The sequence below is a fragment of the Rhineura floridana genome, chromosome 1 (assembly GCF_030035675.1).
Source record: "Rhineura floridana isolate rRhiFlo1 chromosome 1, rRhiFlo1.hap2, whole genome shotgun sequence".
Taxonomy (NCBI): domain Eukaryota; kingdom Metazoa; phylum Chordata; class Lepidosauria; order Squamata; family Rhineuridae; genus Rhineura; species Rhineura floridana.
In genome coordinates this window covers 275,406,375-275,425,593 of record NC_084480.1, presented here as the reverse complement: position 1 = coordinate 275,425,593, position 19,219 = coordinate 275,406,375, and the positions used below count along the sequence as shown (strand labels likewise).

Here is a 19,219-nt window from a genome sequence, read left to right as displayed (position 1 = left end):
ATTCACATTGATGAGAGAGGGAGGTGGGATGGGTGGGTGGACAGGCTTATTGAAGGCCACACTGTCTGTATGGAGGGGGGTGCCAGGGAGCTGTCTCTCCACTATAAAGCCCTATATATATGCTTTATAGGGGCAAAATATATGAATAAAATAAAACCTCTAGAATGTACTCTAAAGCCTCTCTGCCTATATAAAAGAAACATCCATCATTTTTTAAAGTGCTTGTTTAGCGTACTAGAGGTTTTCTTAAATGTAGGCCTCCCATAAGGAAGAGTATTTTGCTCAGTACTGAGATCCTCTCATGCTATTTACCTCTCAAACACTCTTTATCCCAGGAAGTTTATATTAAAATCTACAAGAAGCTCAAAGTGTAATGCACTGTGTCATTGAAGCCTGATGTGAACAATGGTTGGTATTATCACATGGAAAAGACTAATACAATAGCATATTAAATATCCCGTTGTGTTCCCGGCCTTTCTTTGCACTCCCCATTTTAAAGAAAATGTTCTCTGCATAATTTTGAAGAAAATGCTGAATGAAGTAACAAAGTCTGAAGTGGCTTAGTGGTAGGCTTTGGTCATTTACTGTTGACAACATGGCTTTATATTACATATAGTATTTTTAGGCTTTTCACTAATCCCTCATCTTTTTCATTCTAAACCTTATGTTACTTGAGAATTTGACAGGAAGTTTCATCTACACAAGGCCTTCCACATATTGGCAGCTGATGACCAGTTCAAACATACAGATTGAAGTGTTCATCCAACGAAGACTAAGCAAACTTTATTTTTGTTCTACAAAACAAAGGGAACAAATACTATTTTCAAACTCAGTGAATAACCCCATGTACTCACTGAAATGAGGATTGTGACGTATGCATGACTGCAGCACTGAGAAAGATTCCATCTGCATTATACATTTAAAGCATCATGCCATTTTAAACAATCATGGCTTCCCCCAAAGAATCCTGGGAACTGTAGTTTGTTAAGGGTGTTGAGAGTTGTATGTAGACACTTACTCCCCTCACAGAGCTACAATTCCCAGAGTTCCCTGGGAAGGACTGACTGTTAAACCACTCTGAGAACTGTTGCTCTATAAGGGGACTGGGAGTCTCCTAGCAACTCTCAGCACTCTTAACAAAGTACCGTTCCCACAATTCTTTGGGGGAAGCTATGACTGTTTTAAGTGGTATGATAACTGCTTGAAATGTATAGTGCAGATGAGGGCTTACTCAGTCATGCATATGTCCAATCCTCATTGCAATGAGTCCATGGGGTTACTTACTGAAGTTGAAAGTTGCATTTCCCCCTTGTTTTATAGACAGAGGATAAAGGCTGTGTTTGCTTAGTCTTTGTTGGATGAAAGCTTCAATCTGTATGTTTGATCTGGTCATCAGCTGATATGTGGAAGGTCTTGTCTGTATGAAGCTTCCTCAGTGTATACTGTTTTAAATGTGGTTTATTCTATTAGTCATTGGAAAAACTTATTTATGAACCTATCCTACCCCACAAGTCTTCATATGGAAGCTGCTGGTAGAACTGCTGGGGGAGAGAGAGAGAGAGAAAGACCATGTTTGCCATCAGGGGATGGATGGCTCCTTCTACCTGCTCTATGAGCCTTCATAAGGGAACAGCTATCAGAAGAATTGTGAAAGGGTTTCTGATTTTTTTATTATTAGTTATTTAAGGCATTATATACCATTTTTCGGGCAGACCTCGCAAAGGAGTTTACATTAGAATGAATATAAAAACACAAATTTAAAATCAGAAATCAATTAATTATTTGCAGAAAGATACTATCTCAATTGCCTGCATAAGCCTGGTGACCCAAAAAAGTTTCCAGCAGGTATTTAAAAATCAGAACAGAAGTTGCTTGCTGAATCTCTGTTGGCAGAGCATTCCACAGACTGGGCAGATGACACTAAAGGCTCGATTTCTTGTTATCAGATGAGCCTCACCAACTCGGGGGATGAACAATAATGTTTCAGCAGAGTATCTCAGGATATAAGAGTTCAGGTGGTCCTTAAGGTAGACTTTTTGAGTCTAGTTATAAAAGTAGCAGCGTACTACTTTGGGGTATTAATTAGCTTGTAGGCAAAGCTTTATGCTAACCTTTTTTTTGTAAGTACAAATATTTATTTAAATGGATATTTCCCTGTTAACTATAGTTTATTAGGGTCTTCACATTATTACAATAAAAACAGTACACTCTCTTATTCCCTCCACACTCCATCCTCTCCCTGCTCCCCTACCTCCCTCTGGCTTCATGTCCCCCCTTGTTTGGTTACAACATATTCATTTCTGATGTTCAGTTGTTTGATGTGCTATTTAGAAAAAAATATATTCTTCCCTCTGCTGATTCTTCCTCTGAAGCGTTTATTGTTTTTGCAGGCTTTGCTCCTCCTCTTCCTTCCTTCTCTAAGTTAGTTAGTAGTTACTCCCTGAGTGCAGGCCACATGACTGCTTCAACATGTATGATTTTACCTTTCTGTAGTAATAAACCTTAAGTTTCTTTGTTCTTTCAACTACCATTCTTAACAGACCAGTTATTTCTCCACTCTGTTGCAGTATATATATCAAAAACCCTGATTGTGGAAATACAACTGTTAAAAAGCACAAGAACCCTGTTTTCCCCAATGCCAGTCCTAAACCATATGGAAGAGATGCTTCCTCCCTTTCAAATTTGTGGGTCCTCTCTATTCAGTAAGAGGTTTTCTTCAGGCATCAGTTGTGTTTACATTTAATTTTGGATTCCCACCCCTAAGAGCTTTCTGGTCCTGTCAAGACATTTGTCTGAGGAAGAATTTTTTTTGTGTTTGTAATTAATATAGTATAGCCTTAATTATCCTAAATGTTTTGGGTATTTCCACACATACACACCCCACCAGCAAAGGTTTGGAAGTTTGGGTATAGATTGGTTTATAGTTCCCACCTATCTGAACAGGCTTAGACTTTGTAAGTTTAAGTCAAATCTTAACATGCAATGGTGAGAAGTGTGTGGAAAAGAAATGCTTGATTTGAAAAATTACATTTTATTATTATGACTGTCTAGTTGTATTACTGATCTTAGCAAGCAACTCTGGAAACAAAGAGTGGGGTAAAATGCTTTTTTTGTCAGTTGTATAGTATGCAAAATGAAAATCTTCATGCTTCAGGATAGTGGGGTTTGCTTAGATTCTTGAAGCAATGAATTGTGTTCATGGTCTAGTAAAAATAAAAATAAACTGGAGTCAACAAACCAGAAAGAAGCAATCTGTTCTTTAAAAGAGGAGTTGGAATCCCTTTGAATATAATGCTGGATCAAGCCAAAGGTCATAGTATAGCACCTTGCTTCCCGCAATGGAAACTACTCTCCGTCCAGCAATACCAAGCAACACACGCACACAGTCTCCCCTTCTTTTCAAGCAACCTCACAACTTGCATTTAACAGAAGCCTTAAGAATTCTCACTTCTACCCACCTGAGAAAGCAATGCACATGCCCCCCACACCTGCTCTCCCCCCCAATCTCCCCTTACAGCCCCCAGACCTCAAGACCCAAGAAAGAAGCCAATGCTCAAGCAAACAATAAAAAACAAAGGGCTTATTTCTTCATCCAGGGAAACCTGTAGCTGATTTGTCTCAGTCAGTTCTCTCCTTTCTCATAGGCACAAATTAAGTAAAATCAGTGGCTGCTGCCACACACCCTTTTTTTTTTAGCTCAGCTGCAGACTTTCTGAAAATGAGGGAAGGGAATGTCCAGCAAGACGCAGACTTGGAAACAGGAAGAATGATTGACTCTGGAAGAGCAGGCACAAGCCCTCCCTTCCCCCTACTTGTTTTCTGGGTCTTTTGATATACAAGTGAGTCCATTTGCAACTTAGAGAGAAAATGGGGAGGGAGGAAATGGACAGCCTGTTTTGTGCTCTGCCCTTCCTAACAAAGCTGTCTCTAATCATACTTAGGTTTTTTAACCATTTCCTTCCCAGGAGACAGAGGGTAGAACCATCTGCTTCCACTAGGAAGCCTCTCAGTCAATGGTAATGTATTAATATTACTGTGGATGTCAGTGAAAGACTGGCGTATGGTTTTTGAGGTTTTTTGGGGGGAGTTGAGGGTTACAGAACCTTGAGAGGGCCAGGGGTATCACCAGCCGGGTGCGGGCCGCACCCGGGTGACACCATGGAGGGGGTGACACCAGAGCCGCCTGGCCCCGCCCCTAGGCTGCGGACGGCACCAGGTCCAGGAAGAAGCGGGACAGGCAGACACCGCTGAGGGCCGGCGGAGAGCTGAGCTGCATGCCCGGCCTGTGCGGTACGGCATGTGCGCTTAGATGTCATTGGAGGTGCTGCGTGAGGGAAGGGCGCCAGCGGCCTGGATGATCTCCCATGGGGTGGGGCTCAGGGTTCAGACTCCAGGATTTAATCACTGGGAGAGATCGTCAGTCTGGAGCGCGCGCATGCGACCAGCCACCCCTGTCCATGCCCCTGAGAGGGCATGCGCCAGAGGTCTGCACCCCCCCACCACACTCCCGCTAGTGACGCCGCTGGAGAGGGCTACGCCCACTTTGCCCTTCAGACCAGCTTCCCCTGGTAGCCAGTAAGAGGAAAAAGTGGGTGACTCTTACCTTTGCATGGTAAAGTATATTTCAGCCACACACACACAAAAGTTTTCTACACACACCTCTCCATCCAGGAGAGCAAGAGGCATCACAGTTCAGGGGCACATTCCAGGCAGGCAACAGCACTTGAGGAGGGCTCAGAGCCATGCTGGGGAGGAGTGTGGGCCTGGGGAGGGGGACAGCCTGGGAGAGGTGCCAGAGAGAGAGAGACATAGAGATTCCTTCAACCCCCAGGTCTGAGGTTCCCCACTTCTAGGTTACAACTATCAATAAAGAATTACTCCAAACAAGAATATCCACACCCTGAACCAATTTCTTATGTCTCTTTACCACTCCCATAATTTCCTGTTGAGCTCTTTGGTGCTGTAGAGGAAACATGTATTTCTTACCTCCCCCTCTAGTGAGTCAGTCACGCTACAGCTAGTAAGGAGTCAGATGTTTTGGGATTCTCCTAAAGGCTGATCACCATACTACTGATGGGTGAGGGGAAAAGATACTAGAAATTATTTGTGGTGTTTTTAGAAAACCATAATGAACCATCTTCTCATATCTATCTTGTCGAGTTTCAATAGGTCTGACGTTTGGCTAGAAATACAAACATGTTTGATTGTGCACAAATTAGAAATTCTTTTGAAGTCCCAAACCTGTCAGGTCACACTGACTGAATAGTGCAGCTGTCAGTGTAGGCAAAACTATTCTTGTCCTAATCCTGTTGTGACCCCAGAGCAGAGCCTGAGAACTTGTCAGAAAGGTGCTCTCATAGTACAAGACATCAAGCAACAGCTGCACAAGTTGGGCAAATTGAGCAGCAGTATTTTTGTTGTTGTTTTTCAATATCACTCTGGACAGACTTTGCATTTCACAGTGTTACTGCATTGCAAAAGATAGCAAACCTCAGAATTCCATGAGTGTATCATTTTATTCAAAAGAAAATATAGAGAAATTGCATTCCCCACCACCTAAAGGAGTTCTGTTCAAGTTTAATAAATGATGCTCTCTCTCCAAGGTAGTATTTCCTAATTGGTTTTTTTTTTTTAATCAAGTAGGTTGGCTTTAAGGGACAGGCCTAAAAGAAAACTGAGGTTGATTGGGCATGAGTAAAACATCATAAATGTGCCTTCTGTGTGGTGGTGAGGGCAGCGAAGAAGGCTCACTTCTCCGCCACCATTGCATCCTCAAATAGCCATGCAGTAGTTTGTTTGTTTTTTATTGTCAGGGGTCTGTTAACATCGGTTCCAGGAAATGGAGTTTTAGACCATTTGGAAGCCCACTGTGAATTGTTTGCAAGACACTTTGAGGGGAAGGTTGCTTGCCTCTGTAGCAGTCTTGATGCCCCATCCAACTCTACTGTAGTCCCCAATTAGGAGTCCAGTGCAACGTCTACTGTAACTTCTTGTGATCAGTTTCAGTTGATGCAGCCTGATGATGTGGACAAGGTGCTTGTGACAATGCGGCCAGCAATATGTCCCCTCAACCCTTGCCCTTCTTAGTTTAATAAAGCTTGCCGAGGAGGTATGACCAAGTGGATCCAGGGTGTGGTCAATGCGTTGTTGCGGTAGGGAGTGGTTACAGACACCCTGAAAGAGGTGGTGATCTGACCGCTCCTGAGAAAGCCCACCCTGGACCCATTGGTTTGTGACAACTACCACCCAGTCACAAATACTTCCTTTTTAGGGAAGGTGATTGAGAGGGTTGTGGCACTGCAATTGCAAGTAGTCTTGGATGAAACAGATTACCTTGACCAAATCCAATCTGGGTTCATGCCTGGTTATGGGACTGAATCGGCCATGGTCACCCTGATGAATGACCTTTATCGGGAGAAGGACAGGGGGACTGCAACCCTGTTATTCTTACTTGATCTCTTGGTGGCTTTTGATACCATTGACCGTAGTATCCTTTTGAGCTGACTTGGTGAGATAGGTATTGGAGGCACTGTTTTACAGTGGTTCTGACCTTATCTCCAGGGTCATTTTCAGAGAATAGCATTGGGTGATTATATTTTAGTCCCCTGGCAGTTGTGTTGTGTGGTGCCACAGGGTACCATCTTGCCCCAATGCTGTTTATCATCTATATGAAGTCCTTGGGAGCATTCATCATCTTGGGGATTTTCCTGTCACCTTGGCAGGCGATTCTGTCGAAGCCCTGGTTGACCTCTGGAATGGGGAAATGGCCAGGGCGGTGGACACGATCGCCCCGGAGTGTCCCCTCTCACGGAGTGGAGCCAAACCAGCTCCTTGGTTTACCAAGGAGCTTGCGGTGATGAAACGAATGAGACGGGGACTAGAGCGACGTAGGTGGAAGACTCGGAACGAGTCTGACCGAACATGGGCTAGAGCCTATTTGAAGGCCTACTCCGTGGCAGTGTGGGCAAAGAAGAAACTTTTCTTTTCTGCCACCATTGCTTCTGCCGGGAGCCGTCCAGCGGAGCTGCTTCGAGTGGTCAGGGGTCTTTTACATTCAGGCCCCTGAGAGAGTAATATAGACCACTCAACAGCCCGCTGTCAAGAACTTGCATGGCGCTTTGCAGATAAAGTCACTCAGATTCGCTCCGACTTGGACGCTAAAATTGATACAGTCTCAAGGGATGTAACTTTGGCTCCTGCTTGTCCAATAACAATGGATTCTTTTCAATTTGTACAGCCCGAGGATGTGGACAAGATCCTTGGAGAGGCAAGAGCCACCACATGTTTGCTAGACCCTTGCCCTTCCTGGCTCATTAAGAGTGCCAGAGGGGGACTGGCCGACTGGGTGAGGGGAGTGGTAAATGCCTCTTTACAACAAGGCAGAATTCCAATGTGCCTAAAAGAGGCAGTTGTAAGGCCTTAGTTGAAAAAGCCCTCCCTGGATCCCTCTATAATGGGTAATTATCGGCCAGTCTCCAACATTCCATTTCTGGGTAAGGTAATAGAGCATGTGGTGGCTGCCCAGCTCCAGAGATTCTTGGATGAAACGGATTATCTTGACCCATTTCAGTCTGGTTTCAGGCCCGGCTACGGGACAGAGATGGCTTTGGTTGCCTTGGTGGATAACCTACGCAGAGAGCTGGACAGGGGGAGTGTGTCCCTGTTGGTTCTACTGGACCTCTCAGCGGCTTTTGATACCATCGACCATGGTATCCTTCTGGGCCGCCTTGCCGGGATGGGACTTGGGGGCACTGTGTTACAGTGGCTCGGCTCCTTCCTGGAGGGACGAACCCAGAAGGTGGTGCTGGGGGATTCCTGTTCGACTCCTTGGCCGTTGACATGTGGGGTCCCTCAGGGCTCAGTTTTGTCCCCCATGTTATTTAACATCTACATGAGACCGCTGGGTGAGGTTGTCCGGGGGTTTGGGGTTCGGTGTCATCAGTATGCGGATGACACCCAACTCTATTTCTCCTTTCCACCTAAAGCCAAGGAAGTTGTCCTGGTCCTGAACTGGTGCCTGGCATCAGTGATGGACTGGATGAGGGCGAACAAATTGAAATTAAATCCAGAGAAGACAGAGGTGCTCCTGGTTAGTCGAAAGGCAAATCAGGGAATAGGGATTCAGCCTGTAGTGGATGGGGTTACACTCCTCCTGAAGACACAGGTTCGCAGTTTGGGTGTGCTCCTGGACTCAGCTTTGAACTTGGAGGCCCAGGTCTCTGCAGTGGCCAGGAGTGCTTTTGCCCAGCTAAGACTGGTGCGCCAGCTGCGCCCGTTCCTGGAGATGCCTGATTTGACTACAGTGATGCATGCCTTAGTTACATCCCGTTTAGATTACTGTAACATGCTCTACATGGGGCTGCCTTTGAAGACTGTTCGGAAACTTAAACTGGTACAAAGAGCTGCAGCCAGAGTGCTAACTGGGGCTGGTTACAGGGACCATACAACTCCCCTGTTACAACAGCTCCACTGGCTGCCAGTTTGTTTCCGGTCACAATTCAAAGTGCTGGTTTTGACCTACAAAGCCCTATACGGCTCAGGTCCAGGCTATTTGGCAGATCGTATATCCCTATGTGAATCTGCCTGGGATTTCAGATCTTCAGGTGAGGCCCTTCTTGTGCTCCCCACACCTTCACAAGTACATATGACAGGGACACGAGATAGGGCCTTTTCGGTGGCCACCCCTAGGCTATGGAACTCCCTTCCGAGTGAGGTGCGATTAGCCCAGGTCCAGGCTATTTGTCAGACCATATCTTTCCATATGAGCCTGCCCAGGCGTTGAGTTCCTCAGGAGAGGCCCTTTTCTCAGTCCCAACACCTTCGCAAGTGCGATTGGTGGGGACGCGAGATAGGGCCTTCTCGGTGGCTGCCCCCAGGTTCTGGAACTCTCTTCCTAGGGAAGCATGAATGGCCCCTTCCTTGCTATCCTTCCGTCGGCAGGCAAAGACTTTTTTATTCCAACAGGCTTTTGGACTAGAAGATGTTTAAGATAGGGCCTCATAAGGTCTGTTGTATTGTTCTATGGTCCTATTCTTAATGTTTTAAATTGTCTTAGTATCTTAAGTGTATGTTTCATGGTTTTAATGTCACGAATAGTTTAATTCTATTTTAATTGTATATTTTTTGTATGTTTTTTTACCTATGTGTAGTTTTTATTTGTAAGCCGCCCTGAGTTCCAGTTTTGGAAAAAGGGCGGGGTAAAAATAAATATTTATTATTATTATTATTAGGGGTGAGGTGTCAGCAGTATCAGTATGAGTAGAGTCAGCAGAGTATTTGTGAATCAGGAGAGGCCGTGCAAGGCTAGGACTGGTGCTCGGACTCAGTGGTGGGCTGAATGAGGGCCAGTAAATTGAGTCTGAACCCAAGCAAGACGGAGGCGCTGTGGGTTGGTGGTTCCTGAGTTCAGATAATTGGTCAATTTCCTGCTTTTGATGGGGTCATACTCCCTCTGAAAGAGTAGGTTCGTAATCTGGTGTACTCCTGGATCCATCTTTGTCACTAGAGGCCCAGGTGACCTCAGTGGCAAGAAGTGCCTTCTGCCAGCTTCGGTTGGTCAGACAACTGTGGCTGTTTCTGGACTGGGATAGCCTGACCACTGTTGTCCATGCAGTGGTAACCTTCAGGCAGGATCACTGTAATGTGCTGTATATGGGGCTGTCCTTGAGGTTGGTCTGCAAGGTGCAGCTGGTGCGAAATGCAGTGGCGCAACTGCTCCCTGGGGCAGGGTATCGCCAACATGTCACCCCACTCCTGAAAGAATTGCACTGGCTGCCCATGACCTACTAGACCAAGTTCAAAGTTCTGGTTTTGGTGTACAAAGCCCTACACAGCTTGAGACCAGAATACCTGAAAGATCGTCTTACCCAGTCAATCACTGTGCTATGCAGGTGAGGACCTCCTGCAGATACCATCTTATCAGGAGGTCTGTTCCGCACAACATAGGAAACGGACCGTTAGTGTTGTGGCACCGACACTTTGGAATTTCCTCCCCTTAAATATTAGACAGGCACTATCTCTTTTATCTGTTTGGTGCCTCCTGAAGACTTTCCTCTTTCAACAAGCCTTTTAGGTAGAGCTCTTATCCCAGTCTGTGTCTGTGCTGGAATTACTTTTAAAGATATTTTTAATATTGTTTTTAAGATGTTTTGTTTTAATATATTTTAAAGTCTTTTGTTCTTAAGATGTTTTAAAGTGCTTTTAGTATTTTTGTTTGCCGCCTTTGGCTCCTTTTGGGAGGAAGGGTGGGATATAATAAATAAATAATGTATACAATGTTCTGGCACAAACGTTGGTCTGCTAGATGTCTAATATAGCTCTGCGTGGCTCCTGAAGTGTTTTTACATTATCCATTATCTTCTGTGGTTAACTGTTTTGTTTATTTTTTTGTTGTTGCTTTTAAAGTTTTTGATGAAAGCCAGCAGTGAGGCAAAAAGGTGGGGAGGGGGAATAACAACAATAATAATAGTAATCAACAATAACAATAATAATAATACATAGCAAATGTTAATGCTGTTTATGTGATATGATGTATTATCCTCTCCAGGCTCCCACTGAGAAGAAGGACAGGATATGAGGAAATAAATGGCAGAGGGATGTAAACCTGACAATGCTGCCACAAATGCAACCTGGCCACTCGTGGCAGTGGAAGGTTGGGGGGGGGAGGCAGAATGGGCCTGATCCCTGCACCAGGCCCAGGCTAACACAGTAATTGGGCACTACAACAGATGGGTTGGTGTGAGAGGAGCTTGGAATACAGCAGATCCTGGGCTGGCTGAGCCCTGCCCTGCTGATTTAGTATTCATATGCTATAATCAAGATGGTGCTTTTTGCTAGTCTTATTTGTTATAAAAGTGGTCCCTGATATGTAAGACATCTGCAGTTTGTCTTAAGGTGCATGGGGAATCATAAAGGTGTAGGTGGACATTCAAATAACGTGGCCCGTAGTTTAGGGCTTTAAAGTTATATTTCCTGGAAATGCACTGGCAAACACTGCAGCTGGTACAGAATCTGTTTTATATGCCCTGATTGCTTGGTTGCCACAAGCAACTGCCTTTGCAGTAGCAGAAATTTCCAAACTGTCTTGAAAGGCAGCCCTGCGTAAAGCACATTACACAGTCTAATCTGGGTGTATCCTAGGCATAAATAACTGTGGCAAGGTCTGCTTTTTCTCAAAATAAGACACAGCTAGCAAATCTGTCAAAGCTGATAAAAGATGGTCCTGGCAAACAATGCTACCTGCACTTCTATAGGTAGTGCCTAGATCAGGAGAGCTCCCAGTGTATGCAGTTGGGCCTTTAGGAGGAGTATAACCATTTCCAAGATGAATTATGTACTTCCATCCATATCAGTAGGTTTCCCCACACAGTACAGTACCTCCATCTTATCTGAATTTAGCCTCCAATTGTTTACCCTCATCCATCCCAAAACCGCTTCCAGACACCTGATCATAATCTGCCTGCTACCTAATATAAGGCATATTTGCTACAAGTTATCTTAAGAATAATTATGACATTTATCAACAACCACCAGAACTCTTTTTGCTATGTATTGGAAGGTATTGTTTATTTATTTATTGTATTTGTATACCGCCCCATAGCCGAAGCTCTCTGGGCGGTTTACAGTAACTAAAAACATTAAAAACAAATATACAAATTTAAAACACATCTTTTAGAAAACAATTTAAAACAATTTAAAAACACATGCTAAAATGCCTGGGAGAAGAGGAAAGTCTTGACCTGGCGCCGAAAAGATTACAGTGATGGCGCCAGGTGCACCTCATCAGGAAAATCATTCCATAATTTGGGGGCCACCACTGAGAAGGCCTTCTCCCTTGTTGCCACCCTCCGAGCTTCCCTCAGAGTAGGCACCTGGAGGAGTTCCTTAGATGTTGAACGTAGTGTACGGGTGGGTTCGTATCGGGAGAGGCGTTCCATAAGGTATTGTGGTCCCAAGTCGTGTAAGGCTTTATAGGTTAAAACCAGCACATTGAATCGAGCTTGGAAACATACAGGCAGCCAATGCAAGCGGGCCAGAATCGGTTTTATATGTTTGGACCGTCTGGTCCCTATTACCAATCTGGCCACTGCATTTTGCACAAGCTGCAGTTTCCGAACCGTCTTCAAAGGCAGCCCTACGTAGAGCGCATTGCAGTAATCTAACTTGGAGGTTACCAGAGCATGGACAACTGAAGCCAGGTTATCCCTGTCCAGATAAGGGGGTAGCTGGGCCACCAACCAAAGTTGGTAGAAGGCACTCCGTGCCACCGAGGCTACCTGAGCCTCAAGTGACAGAGATGGTTCTAGGACATCCCCCAAGCTACAAACCTGCTCCTTCAGGGGGAGTGCAACCCCATCCAGGACAGGCTGGACATCCAAACAAAACAACAAAAGAGAATTATTAAATATGATACCAGAACAATTAAAGGTAGTAAAATTGACAGCATTGGAAAAAAAATGGCAGTGAAATAGCAAGAGATGATTTGCAGTTGGAAGCTGAATACTTAATTAAGAGTGTTTTACGTCTGACATAGATTTGGAATTCATGAAATAGTAGCTTTTTAAATTGATTGTTGATATGTTGATATGTCTTTTGTATTTGTATAAGTTTATAATAATTTTTTAAAAAACCTTCATAATTAAATGCTGTTAAAATTGTGATCTTAATGAACAGATATTTTAAAAAACAATAAATCACCTCATCTGCAGTTAATATCTATTTTCCTGCTTGGGTTTCTAAATCAGACATCTCCTGTTAACATTATTTAGGTGCCTAGAAGTGTTTTAACAAGGGATTGGATGGCCAAGTACATCAGTGGATAGAGATGTACTTTATATGCACTCCTTTTCCCCTTTTGTCTGAGTGTGAGAAAACTTTCTGAATAATTCTTTACCCCAAGGGCATTTCTAGATAGCTGGTACTGCCAATACTTTTCTCAAATCTTTTGTTGAACAGTAAAGCCTCTCTGTTCTTTTTATTCAGAAGTGTGCTAGAATTTCACCTGCTGCTTAAATGTAGATAAATGCTTTTGTTTCGGAAAGTTTGTTTGAAAAAGTGATTGAAAGTGAAATGAATTATCTGTAAGGTGTTTGGCGTGCGCACACACACACACACACACACAGAGGCAACTTGATATTGTGGGAAAGCTTCAAGCACCTTCTGAGATGGCAAATAAAACAGACATACTGAGGTTCAATTAATCTTGCTTCCCTTGGGGTATAGGATTTGTGTAGCGTGTCTTAATGTACCCCACTATAAATGGCTGATAATCCTGGCCCACTGAAGGAAGTTTTCTTCCTGCTTGTTCTTGGCAGTGTGTTATCAGTCTTAGAAATTTGAAGGACCTGGAGTGTAGTATCACCCATTGAAAAGAGACCAGCCATTTGAAAAGTCATGACTTAATCGTCTTTTTAATTCATTTTTAAATGAATTCATCTTTCTCTAGCAGGGTCAGCTTAGTTTTCTCTTTAAGAGAACACAAGATCTTGAAATTTAGTTTGCCTTAGGCCCAGTTCTCATTGATGTAGTAGACCTGTGTCTGAGCTGTTCTGCAATACTTCTTAAATCCTGCAGACTGGGACTTGCATGATGGAATGCTCCAAATTTTAATGTGACATGAACAAGCATCAGGGCTGGGCCATGGGCTGCAAGACAAGCCAAATGTCAGGGCCAAAGGACAAATGAGGAGGCAGGGTTAAAGAACAAATCAGAGATTAGGACTGCAGGAAATATCTGAAGGCAGGGTCAAGGAATATGCTAGAAATCAGGGCAAAAGACCAATACACGCCACAGCTCAGATCTGTTGCTCGAGCAAGGTTTTGCTGGAAACAGAAGCCCTTTATACTCCTTCCTGCTCAGAAAGATCCAGTGGTCAGCCTGGGTGGGTGGAGTCAGTCTAAAGGTTATTTACTGAGAAGGCTGCTGCCTGCAGTACAGCGATTCAGCACATGGGGCAGCCATCCAGCAGTTTCTAACAAAGAGGAGGAGCAAGCCTCAGACTTGTATGCTCCCCCCTCCCTATAATTCTTCCAGCATGGCAACAGGAGTTTGAAAAGCTTTCAACTCTGTTTCTTTTTTCTTTTTTGCTTAATCATAGCTTATGTGCTACCCAAATCAACAGACTGGATAATGCTGATCATGGTTTGTTTGAAAGAAGCCAACTTGAAATCATGGTTTAGCATGGTATCCACTACATACCCCAAACATAGAAAACTTGGATGTCATAGAGAAGGCTAGACGTAGACGGAAGAGCTTGAGATCTAGTTTTTATATGGATAGAATATATGGTGTGGAAGAACAGTCCACCATGTGAGCCAAGTGGGACAGCCCAGACATTGGTTTACCACTTCCATGAGAAATAGGTCTTAATCACAGTACAATTATCTAGATGTTGACTCTTCCATTTGTACAAATTATTTTTATTGGGTTGTATCCAAAGAAATTGTCCTATTAGTGCAAGGATTTCCATCCGCACAAGAAGACTTCCTTGCCCCATATCCCTCCCAAATCTGTTTTGGAGGATTGGGGGAACCCCCAGAACAGATGGGGAGTGAGAGGAGAAGGAGAGAAAGTGCCATTGTGCAGGTAGAAATCATTGCACTAACTGGATGGCTTCATTGGATACAACCTGTTATTATTATTACTATTTTAATTTATAAATTGCCTTTGATATGAATTTCAAGGTGATTTTCTAATAAAAACAACTAATAATAGGTCTAAAACAAAACCAAAAAATCCCTAAAAGTAGGCTTAAAAACTATGCAAATGCCCAAAGCAGAGAGCTAAACTTGCTTTATCCAGCTTGAAAAGCATGCTTAAACAAGGATGTCTTCAGTTGGACCGCTGCCTGGACTCGGTGGTGGGTTGGATGAAGGCCAATAAACTGAGTCTGAATCCTAGCAAGACGGAGGCACCATGGGTTGGTGGTTCCCGAGTTTAGATAATTGGTCAGTTGCCTGCTTTGGATGGGGTTGTACTCCCTATGAAAGAGCAGGTCTGTTGTCTGGGGGTGCTCCTGGATCCATCTTTGTTGCGTGACCTCCATGGCTAGGAGTGCCTTTTACCAGAGTTGGCTGATAAAACAGCTGCGGCTGTTTCTGGACTGGGATAGCCTGACCACTGTTGTCCACACACTGGTAACCTCTAGGCTGGATTACTGTCATGCGCTCTATGTGGGGCTGCCCTTGAGGTTGGTCCAGAAGCTGCAGCTGGTGCAAAATGCGGCAGCGAGACTGCTCCCTGGGGCAGGGTATCACCAACATGTCACCCTGCTGCTGAAAGAATTGCACTGGCTGCCCATTTGCTACCGGACCAAATTCAGGGTTCTAGTTTTGGTGTACAAAGCCCTATACAGCTTGGGATCAGGATACCTGAAAGACCATCTTACCCCTTATATACCCAGTCGATCACTGTGCTCTGCAGGTGAGGGCCTCCTGCAGATACCATCTTATCAGGAGGTTCATTGTGCATAATATAGGAAACGGACCTTTAGTGTGGGGGAACCTACCCTGTGGAATTCCCTCCCTTTGAATATTAGGCAGGCACCATCTCTGCTATCTTTTCGGCGCCTTTTGAAGACTTTCCTTTTTCAACAAGGCTTTTAAGTTGAGACCTTATCCCAGTTTGCTTCTTTGTTAGAATCGCTTGTTAATATGTGTTTTTTAATAATGTTTTAACCCTTTTTGAAAAGATGTTTTTAAAGCTTTTTAAAAAAATGTTTTTAACATTGTTTTGTTTTAATGTATTTTAAGGTCTGTTTTTATGATGTTTTAAAGTGTTTTTAGCGCTTCTGTTTGCCGCCCTGGGCTCCTGCTGGGAGGAAGGGCAGGATATAAATCAAATAATAAATAAATAAATAAATTTGTTCCTGGGTACCTGGTTGAAACTCAACAGTTATGCTTTTCTACAATACAGGGAAAGCCACACTGAAAGCCATGCTCCAAGTTGCTGTGGAGTGGGCATTTGATATTTTAGGAACTTTTAAGGAAAGACTCTTCTGCAGACTGCCTACTAGGTATGTAAGGGGTAAGGAAGTCAAATGCTTTATATGTCACAAGAGAACAGAATACCTGTCAGATCTGAAAAATAAAATAAAAGGCTTTAGTATCATAAGATCACAGGTTCTGGTAGGTTGCTGTTTTTAAAATGGCATGTGGACATTTGTATCTGTAGGAACACAGCTATAGAAGAACTGCTTATTTTTTGTTTGAGAACCTGTTTTATGCAACACTTAGAAATCAGTTACTTTCCCTTATTTTAATAGGGTTCTTTACTGGCCTGTTAGTCAAAAGATTGACTTTCTTTTTGACAGAAAGGATAAATGTAGTACACACTAATTGTTTTGCTTTTCCTGACTGGTAAGAGCAGAGATCATAAAAGCTGCTGTGATTGTTTCACTGATATTTAGACTTATTCTATTTGTAGTTTCTAGTTTGTATTTTAAACCCTTGACCAAATGAATAAACTTAATATCACCTTATTTTGTCAGAAATGTATACCACAAGAAAGGTGTAAGCCCATTATGCTCTTGGTAAGATCTCTGTAGATTGATTTATTTCATGTCCCACCCTTCCTCCTAAAGTACTCCGAACAACAAAGTAATAAAGCAATACAATTGAAAACAAAACAAAACAAACCTATTTAAAACATTTTAAAACAAGTAAGAATAAAGACATTTTCAAACAGTCGTATAGCCTAACAATTCAAGGTTTCTGGGAAAGTATGTTTCAGCCATCAAATGCCTCGGTGACCAGGAGACTACAACTCCCATCAGCTCCAGCCAGCATGGTCAATAGTCAGGAATGATGAGAACTGTAGTCAAGCAACATCTGGGGACCCAAAGGTTGGGAAAGGCTACTCTAGGAGAAAAACCTTATGCTAGAGCCAAAAAACTAATAGGCGGTATGATACCTGAGGGACTGTCAACTTGCTCAGGTATTCAGATCAGTGTCTGAGGCTTTTCTCTGGATACCCTCACCAGGGGAGGAGTTATATAGGCAGAGAGCGAGAGCACGCACTTTCTCAGTTGTGGTGCCACACTTGTGGAGTAGTCTTTCCAGAGCCTCTCCTAAGTGTCTATACTGCTTGCTGTCTTTTAGGTTGCAGGTAAAAGTTTGTTTTCCCCGGCCTTTTAAATTGCTGACGTTTTATCTCTGCTGGCTGTTTTTAATGTTTGATATTGGCATTAATTATTGTTTGCATGTTTTATTTGTTGTGTTTAAATGAGGTTATGAACCGGAACATTTCAAACTGAAGTGCAGCACAAATTTTTTTTAATAAAGGAATGAATTAATTGGCCTGGCTCACATACAAAGCTAAGTATTGGTTTGTTTAGCCAAAGTGTGTTTTTGTTGGAATGTCCAAACCCAGCTGAGCAGATTAACCAAACAAATCACAATGTGAAGGCATGGTTTGTTGTTGGCTTACAAACCAAGGGTTGTGTAATTTTTGTTTGGTGTTGTATCAGAATCTAACAGCCATTGGGTTTTAGGGCCATCCCACCCAAGACACTTGCTAACCTACAGAGGTAAGAGCAGCTAGAAAACAAACCAAGCTTTGGAGAAACAAACCACATGAGACGACTTGTGGTTTCTTGAACAAACCACAGTTGAAACAAACTGTGGCTGAGAGTCATGTGCAAATGCAGCCAATGTACAATCACATTCAGGAAACACATATTTAAGTCCCAGATGTCTGCCTCAACAACACCTCTTTTTTTTTGCAAGATTGTAGCTCTGTCTTTGGTCCTCCTTACAAAGTTGCAACATTACATCCAGGAAAACCCATTTCTGCTTGAACTAGCAAATTTTGTCCCATACGCAGATGATACCCACAACACTTTTAAGATTCTAGAAGGGGAGAAACTTGTTAGCAAGCTGAAGAGCAAGAGACTCTGGAGAACAAAGATAGTGAAGAAGACCTGTTATCTCCTAATACCTCCTTTTGTTGTCCCTTCTTGTGGAATAATCTCTAAGGCTGCAGGCCAGTACACACTAACCTGGGAGTAAGTCCCATTTAACCCAGTGGAGCTTACTTTTGAGTAGACATATATTGGATTGCAGCCTTAGTTATAGTCTGGCTAGCGGAGCTAGTTGAATCCACACTGCCTGGGATCTCAACATGCTGCATTTGAGAACAAGGCAAAGAGCAAAAGCTATTCATGGCCTATAGGTGGTGCTATAATAAATAGAATATGCAACATTCCTAGCACACTCTCAAGTGATTTTAAGGTACTTTATGCTTGATTCAAACCATATATCATTTATTTTTGCAAGTATCTTAATTTAACTAATCATGCCCAGTATTATCTGCATGAGTGTAAATTTAAATTAATTTACTTTGTCTACATAAACATCAGTTTATGCACTGAATGCTATACTTACCATGATGCTTCTACTTCCATTCTAGAGTGTACGCATAATCGTGGCCCATAGCCAAGCTCTATAAAACAGCTACATATTCCTCAATGGCAAGAACACACACCTGAAGGACTTTATAATGGGAACTTTTGAAACTGTGATGATGAGGTGAAAATATAGGTTTGGTATCAGACTAATATCCACAGAAGATCTGCTGTAATATAAGTTTATGGGAGACGATGGATGATAGAACACCCCTTGTGGTTGCCAACAGTTCCCAGATGAAATTGCTCAGATTTAACCTAAATAACATAGTTTTAATTATTTATTCAAACAGTAAGTCTACGTGGATACAAATAAATCTTAAAAAAAAAAAGAATATATGAAAAATGGTTATGGGGCATTTCAGTTACATATAATACCAACAAAAAAATAACAAAAAAACCCCACCTGTATGAAATAAGCTTAAAAAGTAGAATTCCTTATCAGTGCACAATATTTCATGTGGCATAAATAAGTTTTTTCAACTGCAAAATATAGTTTTGCCTTGTTTGAAATATAATGAATACAAGCATACTGCATGTATTGCAAGCATACTTCATATCTGTGTAATCATAATTTGTTTTTTTATTCATTTAAGTTAACTAAAATAGCCTTTAATGTGCTACACCTCCTGACGTGCTCTTCTTAATTGTTTCTCCCCATTTTCATCCATGTTTTACTCATTTAATACCCATGAATATGCTTGCCAAAATTTGTAGTATATTTGTTACAAGATCTTGGAACTAATAAAGCTTTAAATATATTCATTTATTAATTAAGTGGGACACTGGGAGCATTCAGGAACAATTTCTGATTCTGGC

General features: G+C 42.7%; 1 protein-coding gene across 1 annotated transcript in view; it reads left to right on the top strand.

The window, feature by feature from the left end:
* TPD52 (tumor protein D52) overlaps positions 1-19,219 on the top strand; it is a 136,999-nt gene that overhangs the window by 96,354 nt on the left and 21,426 nt on the right. The window lies entirely within an intron of this gene.